General features: G+C 44.4%; 1 long non-coding RNA gene across 1 annotated transcript in view; it reads right to left on the minus strand.

Moving 5' to 3' along the window:
* Positions 1 to 2298: 2298 nt before the first annotated feature.
* Positions 2299 to 16012, minus strand: part of LOC139625229 (uncharacterized) — a 48066-nt gene continuing 34352 nt past the window's right edge. The window contains exon 2 of the long non-coding RNA XR_011691865.1: positions 2299 to 2487. This is a non-coding gene — a long non-coding RNA (uncharacterized lncRNA). The remainder of the gene's footprint in view (positions 2488 to 16012) is intronic.

Consider the following 16012-nt stretch of genomic DNA (forward strand, 5'->3'; position numbering starts at 1 on the left):
TGAATGTGCAAGTGCAGTTTGTGTGTGTGTGTGTGTGTGTGTGTGTGTGTGTGTGTGTGTGTGTGTGTGTGTGGAGAAGGAACAGACACTCACACTGATGAATTTACCCCGGAGTCAAACTCTGTTTCTGAACTCGTACACAAATTTCTGCAGACAAAGTTTGAAGTGTTACTTCAAGGGTTTTTCTAGCATTTCTCTGTCAGGCAGATAAAATTGTTTAATTAAATAAAAAATTAACCAAATAAATCTACGACTTTGCACACATGAGAGTCAGAATTTGAACTTTGGTCAGAAGAATTTTAATTCAATTCAATTCAATTCAATTTTATTTGTATAGCGTCAAATCATAATATACATTATCTCAAGGCACTTTACAGGGTAAGGTCAAGACCTTACTTTGTTCCAGAGAAAAACCCAACAGTTCCCACAAAGAGCAGCACTTGGCGACAGGGGGGAGGAAAAACTCCCTTTTAACAGGAAGAAACCTCCAACAGAACCGAATTTTATGAGCCTGGATCTCAGGTAATGTTGGTCTGTGATTTGGTCCAGAGTGAAAAATAAGTGAAGCATGGTACAGGCATTCATGGTATCCTGATGATGAATTCAAATGTCTACTGTCTGTGATCCCTTGGCCTTTCTTTAGCCCCAGAATTTGTTTTTCATTCATCTGAAAGATACCCATGGTGCAATTCTGACAATTTTGGTGTTCTAATGACTTTTTGACGTTCTAATGACCTTGCTTGTGCTGCGTGCTGCGGTAAGCGTATTGTGTCACTTCCGGTTGTTGGTGGTGTTGTGTTTGTTGCTGCTCCCCCTGAATTCAGCTGATCCTAGTTGCATTTTTGTATACAACCACTAATTATCTGTTGTACTGTCGAACTTCTGTTCGATCACTCCTAGCTCTCTCCTTCTCTTCGTGAGATTCTCATTAAAACACAGCTGTTTACACGCTAGCTCTGTTAGCTACTTTAGCTTAGCAGTTGTGATGGCTTCTGTCTCTCCCTCTCCTGCTCTCTCTTGCTCAGCCTGCTTCATGTTTAGTTACTCCTCTGCCTCCTTCAGCGATAATGGTACATGTAACAAATGCAGTTTGTTCGCAGTTATGGAGGCGAGGCTCAATGATTTGGAATCTCGGCTCCGCACCATGGAAACAACAACGTTAGCCTCTCCAGTTAGCCAGCCCCCAGTAGCTGGTGCGGACCGACCCAGTGTAGCTCTGTCTGTAGCTCCTTCTCTCCCCCCAGCAGCTCCCGAGCAGCCGGGAGGTCAGGGCGGCTGGGTGACTGTTCGTAACAAGAAGAGGCTTAGTCCTAAACAAAAGCTCACGGCTCACCACCGACCTGTTCACGTTTCTAACAGGTTCTCCCCACTCAGCGACACACCCGCTGGGAAACAAACTCTGGTCATTGGTGACTCTATACTGAGAAACGTGAAGTTAGCGACACCGGCGGCCATAGTCAAATGTATTCCTGGGGCCAGAGCGGGCGACATTGAGTCAAACCTGAAGCTGCTGGCGAAGGATAAACGTAAATACAGTACGATTGTAATACACGTCGGCACTAATGACACCCGATTACGCCAATCGGAGATCACTAAGATTAATGTGGAGTCGGTGTGTACTTATGCTAAAACAATGTCGGACTCCGTAGTTTTCTCTGGGCCCCTACCCAACCTGACCAGCGATGACATGTACAGCCGCTTGTCATCGCTCAACCGCTGGTTATCGAGGTGGTGTTCCGCTAACGATGTGGGCTTTGTTGATAACTGGCAGACTTTCTGGGGAAGACCTGGTCTGATTAGACGAGACGGCATACATCCCACGCTGGATGGAGCTGCGCTCTTATCTAGAAACTTCACTGAGTTTATTAGAAAGCCAAAGCCATGACAAACCAGAGTTGAGACCAGGAGGCAGAGCCGCAGTCTTACACTCTTCTCTGCGCCTCTCTTAGAGCAGTCGCCTGCCATTCACCCCCTACAAACTGTGTCTGTCCCCCGACCACCTACATTTAAATATAATAAATCAAAAGTGAACAGAGGAGGAGTTAGACATGAAAACCTAATAAAAATTAGCACAACTGTTAGTCCAGAACCAAATAACAGGAAAATTAAATGTGGATTATTGAATATCAGATCACTCTCATCTAAATCTCTACTAGTCAATGATCTGATAACTGATCATAACATTGATCTGCTCTGTCTGACTGAAACCTGGCTGCAGCAGGATGAATATGTTAGTTTAAATGAATCAACACCCCCCACTCATGTTAACGTTCATATCCCTCGAAGCACAGGCCGAGGAGGAGGGGTGGCAGCCATTTATCACTCCAATTTATTACTGAATCCCAAGCATAAGGTTAATCATAATTCGTTTGAAAGCCTTATTCTTAGTCTGTCTCACCCAAACCGGAAGACACAAAAACCAGTCCTACTAGTTACTGTATATCGTCCTCCTGCTCCTTACTCTGAGTTCTTATCTGAGTTCTCAGACTTTTTATCTGAGTTAGCTCTTAGCACAGATAAAGTCATCATAGTGGGTGATTTTAACATTCATGTAGATGTTGAAAGTGACAGCCTGAGTCATGCATTTAATTCATTATTAGACTCAATTGGCTTCTCTCAGCATGTTAATGAACCCACTCACTCTTTTAATCATACCCTTGATCTGGTTCTGACTTATGGGATTGACATTGAATACCTAACAGTTTCTCCCAGAAACCCTCTTTTATCTGACCATTCTCTGTTAACATTTGAGTTTTCAGTCATGGACTACACAGCATCTGGGGAAAAAATCTATTACAGCAGGTGTCTCTCTGACAATACCATTAGCAAATTTAAAGAAAGGATCCCATCAGTACTTAGCCCACTGCCATGTATCAATGCAGTAGGGAACAGCTCTCTTAACTTCACAGCCACACAGGTTGATGATTTTGTTGATAGTACTGTAGCCTCACTGCGTGCAACTCTAGACACTGTGGCCCCTCTGAGAAGAAGGTAGTGAGTCAGAGAAGGCTAGCTCCATGGTACAACTCAGAAACACGAGCTTTAAAGCAAAATTCAAGGAAGCTAGAAAGAAGGTGGCGTTCTACTAACCTGGATGAATCTTTAAAGGCTTGGAAAGACAGCCTGTTGGCGTATAAAAAAAGCCTCCGTAAAGCCAGAACATCCTATTATTCATCATTGATAGAAGAAAACAAGAACAATCCCAGGTTTCTGTTCAGCACTGTAGCCAGGCTGACAGACAGCCACAGCTCTGTTGACCCATCTATACCTTTAGCCCTCAGTTGTAATGACTTCATGAGCTTCTTTACAGATAAAATTGTCTCTGTTAGAGAAAAAATTCACCATCTCCTCCCCACAGCTGGTTCAGATGTATTGTCCAGTTCAGCAGCCTCAGAGTCAACTGTAACTGGCTTATATTTTGACTGTTTCTCTCCTGTACATCTCCCTGAGCTCACTTCAACAGTTTATTTATCTAAACCATCATCCTGTCTTCTTGACCCCATTCCAACAAGGTTGTTCAAAGAGGTTTTTCCTTTACTTGACACCTCTATATTAAGTCTGATTAACTTATCTTTATCAACTGGTTATGTACCGCAGGCTTTTAAAGTTGCAGTAATTAAACCTCTACTTAAAAAGCCTACTCTTGATCCTGACGTTTTAGCCAATTATAGACCTATATCCAACCTCCCCTTTATCTCCAAAATCCTTGAGAGGGTCGTTGCAAGCCAGTTATGTGATTACTTGCACAGGAATGGTTTGTTTGAAGACTTTCAGTCAGGTTTTAGAGTCCATCATAGCACAGAAACAGCTCTGGTTAAGGTTACCAATGATCTCCTCATAGCCTCAGACAATGGACTTGTCTCTATACTTGTCCTACTAGATCTTAGTGCCGCATTTGACACCATCGATCATAAGATTTTATTACAGAGACTAGAACATATGGTCGGCATCAAAGGAACCACACTAAGCTGGTTTAAGTCATATCTGTCAGATAGACTCCAGTTTGTTCATGTTAACAATGACTCCTCTATCATCACAGAAGTCAGTCATGGAGTTCCACAAGGTTCTGTGCTAGGACCAATGCTCTTCAGTCTATATATGCTTCCTCTGGGAAACATTATTAGGAGGCACCAGATGAATTTCCATTGTTACGCAGATGACACCCAGCTGTACTTATCCATGAAGCCAGGTGAGACTAACCAGGTAGCCAAGCTTCAGGTGTGTCTTAAGGACATAAAAATCTGGATGACCAGTAATTTCTTACTCTTAAATTCAGACAAAACTGAAGTTATTGTAATTGGCCCAAAACACCTCAGAGATACACTATGTGATAATATACTGACTTGGGATGACATCACCTTGGCCTCCAGTGCTACAGTCAGAAACCTTGGTGTCATTTTTGACCAGGACTTGTCCTTTACTTCACATATAAAGCAAGTCTCTAGGACAGCCTTCTTCCACCTGCGCAATATTGCTAAAATCAGACCCATTCTATGTCTAAAGGATGCTGAAAAACTAGTTCATGCATTTGTTACCTCAAGACTGGACTACTGTAACTCTTTATTGTCAGGATGTCCCAAAAATTCAGTAAAAAGCCTCCAATTGATCCAGAATGCGGCAGCACGAGTACTGACAGGAACGAGGAAACGAGATCACGTCTCTCCTGTGTTAACCTCTCTGCATTGGCTCCCTGTAAAATCCAGAATCGAATTTAAAATCCTCCTCCTCACCTACAAAGCCATTAATGGTCAGGCACCATCGTACCTTGGAGAGCTTATAGTTCCCTATTTTCCCAATAGGACACTTCGCTCTCTAAATGCAGGTCAACTTGTGGTTCCCAGAGTTAGTAAGAGTAGAATGGGGGGCAGAGCCTTCAGCTATCAGGCTCCTCTCCTGTGGAACCAGCTCCCAGTGTGGGTTCGGGAGGCAGACACCCTCTCTACCTTTAAGATCAGGCTTAAAACTGTCTTGTTTAGTAAAGCTTATAGTTAGGACTGGCTCGGGTATGTCCTGACCCATCCCTTAGCTATGCTGCTATAGAGCTAAACTGCTGGGGGATTCCCATGATTCACTGGGCGCTCTCTCCCTATTTCTGTCTCTCTCCCCCGCTCTCTCTCAATGACTTCATGCCATTAACTTTGTTTTGTTTTTTTTTTTTTTCTGTCCCGTAGTTTTGTGCTTCTCCTCTCTCTCCCTCTCTCTGTCCTCATTCTGCAGGTATCTCTGCCTCGGGAGCAGCAGGATCCAGATCCACCACTACTCATCTTTACTATTACTATTACCTGTCTTTATTATTAATAACGCCATTACCGACACAGCTGTTCCTGGTCTCTCTCTCTTCTCTCCCCTCTCCTCCCCCTCCCCCTCTTTCTATCTTCCCCTAAACCCAACCGGTCGAGGCAGACGGCCGCCCACCCTAAGCCCGGTTCTGTTGGAGGTTTCTTCCTGTTAAAAGGGAGTTTTTCCTCCCCCCTGTCGCCAAGCGCTTGCTCGTTGTGGGAACTGTTGGGTTTTTCTCTGTAACAAAGTAAGGTCTTGACCTTACCCTGTAAAGTGCCTTGAGATAATGTATATTATGATTTGGCGCTATACAAATAAAATTGAATTGAATTGAATTGAATTTTTAACACCATCAGAAGTCAAAGTTTTTACTCCTGAACCAAGACATTGTCTACATGATGGACTGGCTCCCAGAGGATGTGTCACAGCGGTTCTGGTGACCCTCTGAATTGACATTGTGTTCTGAATGAAATGTCTTGATAACTACTGGACAGACTGCCATGAAATTTGGTACCTGCATTTGTGCCCCCAGAGGACAACCATAATAACTTTTGGGACTGAATCATTAGGTCAAAGCATCACACCTAGACATTACACTGTTCTCTTAACAAAATCTTCTCCACGTGTCACTTAAACTAACCTTTAGGTATGTTGGAGATTAACAGAAAGCATTAAAATCTCTTCATGTTCATCTAGTACTCCAGAGAACGGAACAGGAAGTTGCCATGCTTAACCTGCACTTGGTGGGTCTTAAATGTCTGAGACAGTACATTTGGAGGCTCATTTGCTCAGGGTGGAATAACACTTATGGATAATGACACTTCTTGTTTCTAACCCCCTCCCCATCCCTCCACTCACTACCACCCAAGTGCTGTTGGTTGCCCTTTAACATTGTCATTGACATGCATTGTATACAAATGAGAGCACGCCTCTCCTGCAGGGCCAGTCTCAAAGGTTAGCAGCTGCACACCGCATGGCAGATGAGGGCTTTTAATGAGCAACAGAAACCCATTTGATTAGTTGGCTGAGTTAGACCCTTGCTCTGTGCCACCCTGGGTGCAGATACAACACGAGTCACAGGTCAGTCAGCTGTAGAAACAGTGAGTTTGGGATTAAATTGGACACTTGTTGGAGTTCTTCTTATTGGCTCAGAAAATGTGAGATTTACAGTCCCACATGTGAAGATTTAATGCTGAGTGCTGACACATAAGTATTCAGCAGGAGATTTGGTTTGATGCCACTTGTGTGGTGTCAGTGGATCCATTTGAAGGCTGTTGTTGTCCCTTGGTAATCTTGATCAGATCTGCTACAGGGGAGAGTTCATCCACAATTTTGTAGAATTCTGACCAGTAATTCAGGAGGGGTTTTTTTTAGAAGAAGTGGTCGGCTCTTTTGTCGTCCTATCACACAGTTGCGTGTGACCACATGGACAGTGTGAGCGGGCTTGGTGGGCTGAAACTCCCTGGGATCATCATGGGCCAGAACAGACTAAGGAATGGATTCTTCCCCAGAGCTGTAGTCTCTATTCTGATTCTGATTCATCTGGATGAGTGTTTTACCTTTTTTTCTATTTCTTGTCTGGGATGTGATAGGTGAAACTGCAGTGTGAGTCAGTGAAAATTAGGTTCCTGATGCTATGTTTGATGAATGTTTGGAGAGAGACTGCTGCTGTATCTGCAGACTGCCATGTGAAAGATCCCAGACTGAAGTGCTGAGGTTTGCATGTGTTGTTATTGAGCCATATAAAGCTGGTTTCAAGATAAGCAATGGCTGTAGCTGCAGGACAGTAAATGGACCAGAACTGGTAATGTGCTGTTCTCAACAGGCGCCTGGTCAGTGTCAAGGTGAACAGATGGTGGAGAAGGACAGGAGAAGGAGATGGTAGAGAAGGACAAGAGAAGGAGATGGTGGAGAAGGACAGGAGAAGGAGATGGTGCTTTGAGCATCTTTCTCTCTCTCTTCCCCCCCCCTGCCCCCCCCCCCCCCCCCCCCCCCCCCCATGACTCACTTTGAGAGGGGTGGGCTCAGTGTACATAGGTGATGGTGTTTGGCTTGATTGGGCTTATGCTGCATCAAAGCTGGTTGATAACTTGTTGTTGCAAGTAGTGCTGATGTTCTGGACATGGAGGGTGTCGAATGGTTGTGACTTTGTGTGTGCCTGTTGGTCGACTCTCAGTGGTCACAGTAGGTTTGGATTGCACTGCTTTCTGACAGTGAGGGGGTTCCGGTTGTGGGTGTTTCTTAGATAACTCCTTTTTGAAGCAGCTGGGTACATTCACTAGATTTTTCAAAGTAATCCTTCAGGCTTTGGCTTTATTATCAGAGAGGCATAGTTTTTCCCAGCAGGCTGTTCATAGCAGTGCCTGGCTGGATGAGAGTAGTCATAGCTGGATGGTCTCAATCTTTCATCATGGCCTCTGAGTTGAGTGGGTAGGCCCTCCAAAGTCATGTCTGGCTTCCGTGCAGTAAAGCTTAGGATGGTTTTTGTCTTAGCTGGCTTCTCAGATGCTCTCATCTGCTTGTTGTAAGCTTTTATACCCAGGTGGTGCAGTTGCTGGTTTGTCATTGTGTGGGGGGAAGGCCATCAGGACCACATAGTGGTTCAGTGCCAGAGTAAAAGGCTCGTTAAGTTTGTGTCTTCCTCTATCTATCAGGGCCTCGTGCAGCAGCTCAGGAGCAGTCTTGACCTTGTCTGGCCTGTAGCTGGGAAACTGAGGGCTTCAAGGCTGGAGGTTATTCCAGTAAGCTTTGTCTTGAGGGGTTGCTTGGTCGGGTTTTCCCAGATGGAAATTGATGTCCTGTAGATACACGTCAGTGAGCTGGGTGAGAGTGACTGGGGGTGATTAAATGGTACTTAACAGAACTAACAGAACATATAGAAATACTGTTGTGCTAACAAAGTGTTAACAGCAGGATTATAATGTTGAATTTATTCAGTCAGTAGAAAAGTACATTATGCTTCATTATACCAGGCACCAGGAGTTTACCCCCTCTCATCTATATACCCCTGCCTCTGCTCAATTATTTCTATCCCCCTGTGGTAATGCTAATGGCGACAGCAGCTCAGGTCTTGTCTGTCACAGTTGATGACATATGTAAGCCCAGTGTTTGTGGTGAGGACCCTGAAGAGAGGGAATAGAAAGGATGCACAGAGAAGGGAGTCACTTTCACTGTTACAACACAATAACACATAATAAATAAACTGATCCTTGGACCAACACAATTTATCTGCAGCTTAAACAGGCTGGTGACTTTCAAATTTAAAGCATTAAAACATCTAAAAACAACCAGACCTCTGTTCTATTTGTTGTTGAGTTGTGTTCTCACATCATCACTGATGTTTCCAGAGAAATCAGTGATTTTAATCAGGGTTACACTCCGTTTCATTGGTCACTTGTCGGGGACATCATTTCCTCTCTGCTCATGTGTCAGTGTTGTGTTTGTCTGACAGAAGCTCAAACTAACTTTGATCCAGTTTGAAGTCTCATGTTTCAGCTCTGTATCTGAACCAGATGAAGGATTTTAGTCGTCGGACATCTGGATCTGAAGTCATCAGAGAAACAAGCTGAGGAAATGTTAGACACCTCAGCTTCAGCCAATAAGAGACATCCTGTGTCACTGAAGAGCGTCGACCAATCACTGACTTTAAATATGAAACTGTTTGATTCAGTGTTTATACTGGTTCTGATCAGCTGCTCTGTTTGTTGTGGAGAGGAGGAGACCTCTATGGAGAGTTCAGCTCCAGGTCAAAACCTCCTGAACCACTGACACTGAATGATCCAGACCAGGAGGAGACAACAACACTGCTTCATGAAATCACCCAATGCCATCTTTTGTTATTGTGTTGATTGAGGGCCTTGATACAACCTTAGCACTGATGTGTGTAGGGATGTTGTTACCAGTGTGTCCCCAGGAATACAGCTGTTGTCAGACGGTAGCGCTCTCTACTTAACGACAATGGAACAATGGACAGCAGGAGGCAGGGCAGTGTGACACGTTTCTGTTGCTACTGCAGTTCTCTCAGCTCTGGACTATGTTGTCAGCAGCCCTGCAGACACACTCTGTGATACATTAGGATTTCATTCCTGAGCTATAATTCAGATGGCAACTTTCTCTGTGTGTAAATCTGATGTTTTCAGATGCCAGGCGATGAACAGAAACACTAAAACCAAAAACATAGGTCACGTAGAGGTGAAAGGAGCTGATGTTACATGAATATTTGTTATTTGTAGATACGAAATCAGTAAAAATGTTGAATGTGTATAGAAACAGAAATAAAGATAAGAAAAAACATGAACTATGAACCAACAAATATTGCAAGCATATTTGTCCACCAGTGTTTGATGTAACTATTCTAAATATATTTCTTTCACACATCTTGCTCAGTGTTCTTGTCTCAGCTGTCCTGATGGTTTTCAGCATAAATACAGTCTTTTAGATCCATGACAATAAGATGAGCTTCACTGAAGTAATTCAGTGTGACTGTTAAACATCTGCTCGCTGGGCTTTAGAGGAGAAGAGAGAACATTGTCTTGAATCAGCTCTAAAAAAACCTTCTTTCTCTTCCTGAGGGGTTAACTCATGTGACATAAGATGCTCACCACTGCCAGCCATGCTGCTGTCGCCCACAGTTATTTCATTTGTGAGGAAAAGATAATGGTGTTAATTGACTCTTATGTAGTGTTGACACTGACAATAGTTTTTTTCTTTCTTTCTTTTTTTAATTTCCTGGACTGGTGTTAGTTGGTGTCGTTATAACATCTGTCCTTGACATGTGATCAGCAAATTTTAGTGTAATTGAATATGTTACATTTACATGAAGTGAAATATTGAAATCCAACATTAGGGTATTATGGCTGCACCTTAACATTAAGCTGAAACTGTTAAATGTCATGTGCAGTATATTATTCCATAATCTTTTCATGGTTAATCAGGTTCACACTGCATTTCTTTCTACTTCTCACACAGGTTGTAATGTTCAGCTGTTTAGACACTTTATAGCTCCTGTGGTTTGTGATGCTGAGGAACTGAAATATCCTACAACTGAGGCAGGTTCTCCAGCATCTTGGAGAACCTGCCTCAGTTCTTCTCAGTATCCTTATGTGACCCCGCACCAACTCCATGATGCTGAGATCAGGTCTCTATGGAAACCAGACCATCTGCTGCAAGACTTCTTGTTCTTCTGGTCTCTAAAGATTGCTCTCCATGACTCCATGACTCTCGTCCTGCTGCAGAATTAACCTGGGACCAATCTGACACCTCTGCAACTCAATGTTTTCTTCTGCTGCAGGTCTGTCTGTTGACCAGACTAATATATAATAGCCATAATAATAGCCACTTGTTCTTTTACTGGGCTAAACTTGGTCTAAAAACCTGTTCAGCTTCTTGCTGTGAAGCATGAGAACAACTGAAGGTGACTCAGATGAAAATATCAACATTTAATCTCATCATCACTATGGTTCCTGGACAGGAAGAGGGCAATGTTCATGTGTCCCTAGAGGAATGCCCTCGTCCTCACTGGTAATTATGCATTTGTTCATTCATGCCACTTAAAGCTGCAATAAGCAGAAATCTAAAAAAAAAAAAAAAAAAAAAACACACCAGAATTTGGCTAAACAATCATCTGCTGCTTTCATGGTAAATGTACCAGTAAGTGAGCAGCCTGTTCTCTCCATCTCTGAAGCCCATCACAATACTGACACATGTCTACCTGAAGGCATGTACACACACCTGCATCTGTATTTGTAGAACAGCCAAAAGGAACACTCTCCCTCTCTGAAAAGAACTGTAATAGGCCGAAGTCTTCATCATGGGCTTGAAAGTCTGAAAAAAGAACCAAGAGGAAGTGCAGACGACCCAAAACACAATCTGCTGAAAGCTTTAAGAAGATATGTGTTGGTACAAGTGGTTATTACACACCTACAACAGGGCACCTTCAGAATCAGCCGGTGCAGGAAGGATAACTTTTATTAACCAGTTACCATTGTGGCTGACAACAAAATGCACAAGGACACACACACAGTGAGAGGTTTACAGAACCAGCTCCATAAAGTAGTTCACCAATAAAATATGACCATGAGGTGTGTAGGACAGGTGTTACCGGCCTCAGGTCTAGGGGTACCTGAGCCAGTAGCTGTTTTGCTTCACAGTCCTGGATGGCTGCAGAGCCATGAGGAACAGACAGTTTTTTAGTGTGTGTCCAGCTCAAGAGCCATGTTTATTCTGCCATGACATGACCAACGCAGCTTGAGCTAGGTGCTCCCCACCACACCTGGTATTACAGTGACACAAAAAAATCATAGCACATTTAAATGCAACGCATTGCTTGAGAGACTAGCTTCTGAGGTAGCAATTTACATGTTTTAAAAAAAAATCTAATGGAAGGTGTCAGCTTTTATTTACTTTTCCATAGAGGCTAATCTCCCACCCTCTATACTGGCACAGCTCTGTTGTGTTTGCATTGTGTGGATGTTTGGTAGTGTGGTGTGGTGTGGGTGTGGAAAACAAATAAAACAAAGGAGGCAGGTTGATGAGGAGGAAAGAGACAGACAGACACAGCCCAGCATGGACGGCAGTTTGAGTAACCTCACGTTACATTCTGTAATACACACACACACACAAATATACATATGCACACATGTCTGAAACTACATCTGAGTACCTAAAAGAAATGAAGCAGAACAGGAGTCATAAGGGGAAAAATCCACTCAGTGTCTCTCCTTAAAAAGGAAGACCTGATTCTGCACCAGCCATGCAGGGCATACCTGAGGGCTACCCCTGGGTGCTGTCAGCTTTTGATGGGTCTTTGCACATGGGCCTGACCCTCTCTTCCACTAGCGGGCCCTCAGCTGGAGATGGAGGATGATCGATGATTTGTCATTGGGACGGCGATGTGGCTCGGCGGGGGCGTCCAGCCGGCCTTACCCCATGGACGCCGCTTTGTCATGGATGCACCGCTAAACTGATACCTCCACTCCCAGCTCAGGGCTGTGTGACGGACTACTATACTGAGAGGTGAGAAGAATGCTCTCCTGTTCCAAACAGCTACTGTATGAATGTACAGGCATGAATACAGTGATGTGCCCTTCAGCAGAGTCAGCACTGGTCGTCAGCTGAGGAGGATCTGAAGTGCTAACTCACAGAAGTCAGGAGGGAACTCAGCTCAGCCAATCAAATTATTACAACAAACTGCCCAGTGGACCTGAAACAGACTGACTTCTAGAAACAAGAAAACAGGGAGAAATGCTGCAAGGTAAAAAATCATCATGACAAACTGAGTGATAATGACGCTGCTTCAGCAAGATACAAAATGCAGTGATAGCAAGAAAAATCCACAACACTGAGTAAACAGAGGCTTCTAACAGCTGATAACCTTCCTTCAGCTGGTTCACACACTGACTCAGACCAGAGGACCAGTGTGTGTCAGAAACAACCAGAAATACAAACAGTAGAAGTCCAAAATGTGAAGTGTGCCCATAAAAGGTTGAGATGATGTGACTCATCTAAAAACCCTCGGTGTCACCAGGGATTCAGGAACAGTGACATTCATTCTGTGTGTCAGTGTAGCGTCTAGTCTGCCTTCAGTCCTACATTAGAGGAGTAAGAAGAACAGCTTCCTCCAGAGTGTCAAGTTGCATTTATCACAGTCCCTGTAACATCATACATCATATCACAATGGAATGAACATTTCCCTGCATCAGAATGAAACGGCTGCTGATTTATTATTGTTAATATTCTGTAGCTCAGGCACATATCAATCATCAGGCAGTAACTGTCCCACTACACCTTACAGTTCATGTCATGATACTGACTGTAAGTTTGTCTGTTCATGTGACCTGTGCAGAACCTCCCATCCGCCATTTCTCTACAAACTCAAAACAGAGCCAAGACTGAGCCAGTTATATAGAGAGAGGGGGAGTCAGGGTGTGTGGTGACTCAGAAGACCCAGTAATGTGCAGTAATGCCTCTTGAATATCTTCCTAAACATCACAGCTGCTCAGAGAGTCTGCAGCAGTACTGAGGTGCTTCACACAGGTGAGGAGGACAGTGAGGGCAGCCTCATTATCCATTACCCATTCTGTCACCCACTGCTACGCTCCCCGGCCCCCTCCCTCGCTCCTATCATTTATTTATCCATGGCAGGCCTCAATTACAGGCAGCGGTCTGGGGGCCAGGGAGCAGGACTGGGTGACCTAGAGTTGACTTGGCTAATGAACAATGGAGTGAGACCCCCCCTCATGTTTATTTCCATCTTTCACCCAGAGCAGGGGCCCTGGGAGAAACAGAAGGACACGGCTGCTGAATTATAATCAGCACTTTATAGTTTCAATTCACCGCAGCAGCAGCCGTCCTCCGACCGTCCCTCTGCGTGAGGATGGAGGGATGGAGGACGGAGCGGCGGGCATGCCACTTACAGGGAGACATGATAGTCGTGTGACTCAGGCTGCTGTCCCCTGAAGGGGAAGCAGGCGACAGATCGGCTGTGAATCAAGTCCATCCTCTCCCAGCCTGAAAGTGTTCCAGTTGTGCTGTAATGACACTTCACTCTCTCATTGTGGCCGATCCATTTCCAGGAGCTGTGTTCTGAAATGAAACACCTCACTCTGCATTTCAATGTGTCCCTGCTCATCAGTCAGCTCAGCTGCTGCTGATTAAAAGCAGCATTTATTTTTTTATTTAAGGATGCCTTATTAATCTATGGTCTGCCTCCTCTGGGAACCAGATGGAACCCGATCGACCTGCAACAACTTGGATAGAAAGTCTCCTCCAAGTCAAGTTCAGAGTCCAGCTGATGGAGCTGGCGAATGAGAGCAGGCCAACTCTGATATCAGGAATAAAGATCAATCATCAGACCAGTAAATATAGGAACAATGATAGTATCTCTGTTCATAGAGAGCCACTGTCACTGGGTTTCAAAGTGACTTGTTACTGGAGAAAACTTTCCTGATGATACTACATGAATGGAGCTGGTCAGTCTTCCCTCATGTAAGAACTAGGGGTACATGTTCAGCCCTTGCTGGTAAATTGTCATCTTCTGATACAGACTGAAGCCGGTCCACTGCTGATGCTCCAGGATCCTGAACCAGAACTGACAGCGGTGGTCTCATGGTAGCTACTGTTACCTGAACATCAGTAGTTTTAACAGCTGTTCTCTGGATTGATGATCACAATACAGTGTCAGTGTAACAGCTGCTGCTGTTTTCTCTGTTGTTCCACTGAACTGGCTGTGTAAATACACCACCACCCACACTGCTCACACCACAGACTGATGTCAGACCAGGTGTAGTGATGCTGGATCTCTCTCTTTGTCTCTCTCATTGGTTATTACTCGATCTCCTTTTCTTTCCCCATGAAATTCATCTCGTGATTCATGTTACATCGACATAATTTCATTTGTGTGTGTGTGTGTGTGTGTGTGTGTGTGTGTGTGGCTGCCGCTTCTATCCCAGCACACCCTGCCTCCCCAGACACCCCAGCTACAGAGACTGTGAGTGGTTATCTTGTGTCTCTGATGCCAGTGGAGAGAGATGAAAGTGAAGACCTACAGGAAGTACATCCAGGTTCAAGTATGTACAGCTCTACAACTGCTCTTGTGACACAGCCACCAGTATGTGGGGACAGGAAAATAGATTTATAAATTAGATCGTTTAATATTAAAGAAACCATTGCAAGGTTAGACTCTAGATTCTAATCTGGTCCTGCTTTTACTGTGTAGGCCAAGGTCCTGTTCCAGGGCAGCAGAGGCATCCTAACTCACAGGTGTGGGGGTGTGGCCTAGAGACCAAAGGAACTGTGAAATGTTTGGGGAAGTAAGAGCAACGGGGAAAGAATGCTTCTGGAGGTAGCCAGGGCAGCTCTGAAAATGTTGGCTGTCCACACCAGAGTTGGGGAAAACTCTTTTATTCCTTTTGTGTGTTAAAACCTCACACACATGTTGGAAATGGGACCTCTGTGAGTGAAGGACTCTGACACCTGAAGCTGAGGACCAGAGAACAGCTCTCGGCCACAATACTAAACCCCAGGGCTGCATCCGGTGAGTTCGACTCCTTTTGAATACCTTTTATTCTTTTTTTAGCTGGGCAAAGCTTTGCTGGGATTCTACTTTTTACAATTTGAAGGGTGGATTTTAATTCCATGTTTGTTTTTGGATCTTTGAATGGGAAATGGACTATGGACTGCTTTGGACTATATGGGACCATCAGTGGGGTTTGTTGAGATGGTTTAATCTGGGACAGGCCAGGGGACTCTCAGTTCCTGCTGTGTTTAGTTAAAAAAAAGAGCACAGTAGCACAGCAATTAATTTAATAACTAGATTTTAAATCTGATCCTTTCAGGCTTTTTTATGTCTCTGTCAGTTGTGGGGAGCCTCAGACAGTGACTGGACGTTGTTGTACTGTGATCTTAGAGGTCAGCTTGTACCTGTTTTTAAGTTTTCCTCATTTCAGTTTCTCCTTCTGTTCAGTCTGGGCTCAGTCCCAGGAGCACCAAGAGGAGATGGTCTCTTAGTCTTTACCTGAACGGTGTTCGGTTATTTTCTTCCTTATTAGTCTAGTCCTTTTCAGCCAAGTTGTGTAATGCCTGACACAAACATTCACCTGCAGAGGGACCTGTGTTCATATGAAGGACAGTATACACACAGGGGGCGGCCCGATGGCGGAGTGGTTAGGGCGCATACCACATGAGCAGAAGCTCTTAGCAGGTGAGCGACTTAGAGGTTCGACTCCTGACTGGC

This window comes from Trachinotus anak, unplaced genomic scaffold, assembly GCF_046630095.1.
Source record: "Trachinotus anak isolate AG129_WGS33_773 ecotype Australia unplaced genomic scaffold, CSIRO_AGI_Tana_v1 ptg000001l, whole genome shotgun sequence".
Classification (NCBI taxonomy): domain Eukaryota; kingdom Metazoa; phylum Chordata; class Actinopteri; order Carangiformes; family Carangidae; genus Trachinotus; species Trachinotus anak.